The sequence below is a fragment of the Octopus sinensis genome, linkage group LG24 (assembly GCF_006345805.1).
Source record: "Octopus sinensis linkage group LG24, ASM634580v1, whole genome shotgun sequence".
NCBI classification, from domain to species: Eukaryota; Metazoa; Mollusca; class Cephalopoda; order Octopoda; family Octopodidae; genus Octopus; species Octopus sinensis.
In genome coordinates, this window is record NC_043020.1 from 8,396,464 (window position 1) to 8,399,575 (window position 3,112).

Genomic DNA, 3,112 nt, shown 5'->3' on the forward strand with positions numbered 1-3,112 from the left:
TGTCAAGCAATACTAGGGGGACAAACACAGACACACAAGCACACACACGCATATATATATATATATATATATATACATATATACGACGGGCTTCTTTCAGTTTCCGTCTACCAAATCCACTCACAAGGCTTTGGTCGGCCCGAGGCTATAGTAGAAGAAACTTGCCCAAGGTGCAACGCAGTGGGACTGAACCTGGAACCATGTGGTTGGTAAGCAAGCTACTTGCTACACTGCCACTCCTACACCACACAGCCACTCCTACACCTGTAGTATCATAAAATTCCAAGACTTGTCATGTTCAATAAAAAATTACTTATTTTACCTAAATTTTACCATCCTCTCCTTCGAAATAGCCACCTTGCACAGCAATACACTGGTCCCAACATTCCTGCCACTTTTGGAATCCGGCCTGGAAGACGTTTTCCATACATGAGTCAATGTCCTTCTGGATTTCGACATTGGTGTTAAAACGGCAGCCTTTGAGCTGCATTTTTCATCTCGGAGAAGAGATGGAAAGCGGCAGGTGTTAAATCTTGTGAATAGGGCAGGTGCAAAAGTAATACGTCGTTGATTTTGGTGAGAAACTCACAAGTGAGGAGAACTTGGCAATGGTACATTGTCAGGAAGAATCCAATTCGTCATGCTCCACAGATCCGAAGTTAAGGCTTTCTTGCAACATCAGTTGTTCAATGTAACACCACAAGCTAACAATATTTAGGCACTAGATGAATGCCTAGAACAATTTCATTGCCATGCACACATCTCAAAAAAGGTCCAGCTGGTAACACAGCTATTCCTGTAGAATTTATGAACAAGAATGGTCCCTTTCCCTACTGTCATGCCAGGGATTACAGGAAGTTGTCCTCAGGTTCCAGAATGAAAGTCCTTTGGAATAAATCAGTCACTTGGTCTTAGTCTATGCCCAGAATTTCCCTATGGCTAATAGATTATATTGACCCAATTATTTGACTGTACTTGAATTTATCAACCCCAAAAGGATGAAAAGCAATGTTGACCCCAGCGGAATTTGAACTTGGAACGTAAAGAGCCAGAAGAAATTCCACTAAGCATTTTAGTCTTTTAGTCTTTTTTTTTGTGTGTGTTTCAGTCATTTGACTAGCCATGCTGGAGCACCAACAATTCTTCCAGCTCAATGTCATTTCTTTCTTTTTCTTTAAAGGCCAGAAATTTCAGTGGCAAGAGGTCAGTTTATTACACTGACCCCTGTACTTGACTGATACTTATATAATCAACCCTGAAAAAGGATAAAAGGTAAAGTTGACCTTGACAGGATTTGAACACAAATTGTAAAGAGTCAGAAGATTAATAATAATGATAATCCTTTCTAACTTTGGCACAGTGCCAGAATTTTTGAGGGGAAGGGATTAGTCAATCACATTAACCCCAGTACTTGACTGGTACTTTATTTTATCAACCCTGAAAAGATGAAAGGCAAACTCAGCTGTGTCAGGATTTGAACTCAAGATGTAACAAGATTGTTAATAATAATAATAATAATAATCCTTTCTAATGAAAGCACAAGGCCTAAAATTTGGGGGAGAGATTAAGTCGATTACATTGAACCCAGTACACAACTGGTACTTAATTTATCGACCCCAAAAGGATGAAAAACAAAGTCGACCTCAGCAGATTTTGAACTCAGAACGTAGCAGCAGACGAAATACCACTAAGCATTTTATCTGCCATGCTAACAATTCTGCCAGCTCACTACCTTAGCAATAAGAAGAAGAAGAAGAGCATTCAGAAAATGCAAACCTCCACCAAAGCAACACCAATGTCCTCTCAACAATTAACTAGAGATGATTTTTAAAACAAGAATATCTGAAATCAACTCAACTGCTCTCACAAACGAGAATGCTAAAAATGAACTTGAATGCTCTCAAAAATTAGGTACAAAGAAAAAATGAAAAAAATAATCCAGAATCCCTGTCCGCTATCAGATCAATCCCAAAATCTAATCAGTTTGTGCCAGTTGTGAGGCCAAACATCCTTGAAAGTTTCATCCAAATCCATCCAGTGGTTCTTAAGCAATCTTGTCCATGGACAAACGAACACAACTGAAAACAACACCTTTGCTAAGGTGGAGGTAATAATGATGGTTTCAAATTTTACCACAAGGGCAGCAATTTGAGGGGAGGGGGTAAGTTGATTACATTGACCCCAGTGCTCAACTGGTGCTTATTTTATCGACCCCAAAAGGACGAAAGGCAAAGTCGACCTCGGCGGAATTTGAACTCAGAACGTGAACCTAATAATGATAATAATAATAATAACACCTTTTTTCTTTTAATGCACAAGATGTTAGGGGGACAGGCAATATATATATATATATATATATATATATATATATATATATATATATATATATATATGCATGTGTATAAGTTTGTATGTGTCTGTATATGTCTTTTAGTCTTTAGTTTTTTACTTGTTTCAGTCATTTGACTGCGGCCATGCTGGAGCACCGCCTTTAGTCGAGCAAATCGACCCCGGGACTTATTCTTTGTAAGCCCAGTACTTATTCTATCGGTCTCTTTTGCCGAACCGCTAAGTAACAGGGACATAAACACACTAGCATCGGTTGTCAAGCAATGCTAGGGGGACAAACACAGACGCACACACGCATATATATATATATATATACGACGGGCTTCTTTCAGTTTCCGTCTACCAAATCCACTCACAAGGCATTGGTCAACCCGGGACTATAGCAGAAGACACTTGCCCAAGATGCCACGCTGTGGGACTGAACCCGGAACCATGTGGTTGGTTAGCAAGCTACTTACCACATAGCCACTCCTGTGGCTGTGAGGTAAGAAACTTGCTTCCCGACCACATGGTTCTGGGTTCAGTGCCACTGCATGGCACCTCGCGCAAATGTTTTCTACTATAGCCTCAGACTGACCAAAGCTTTGTGATTGGATTTGGTAGATGGAAACTGAAAGAAACCTCTCGTATGTATATATATGTGTGTGTGTATGTATTTGTGTGTCTGTGTTTGTCCAGCCCCACCATCATTTGACAGGCAACATTGGTGTGGTTACATCCCCGTAACTTTGGCCCGGGGCTATAGCAGAAGACGCCCAAGATG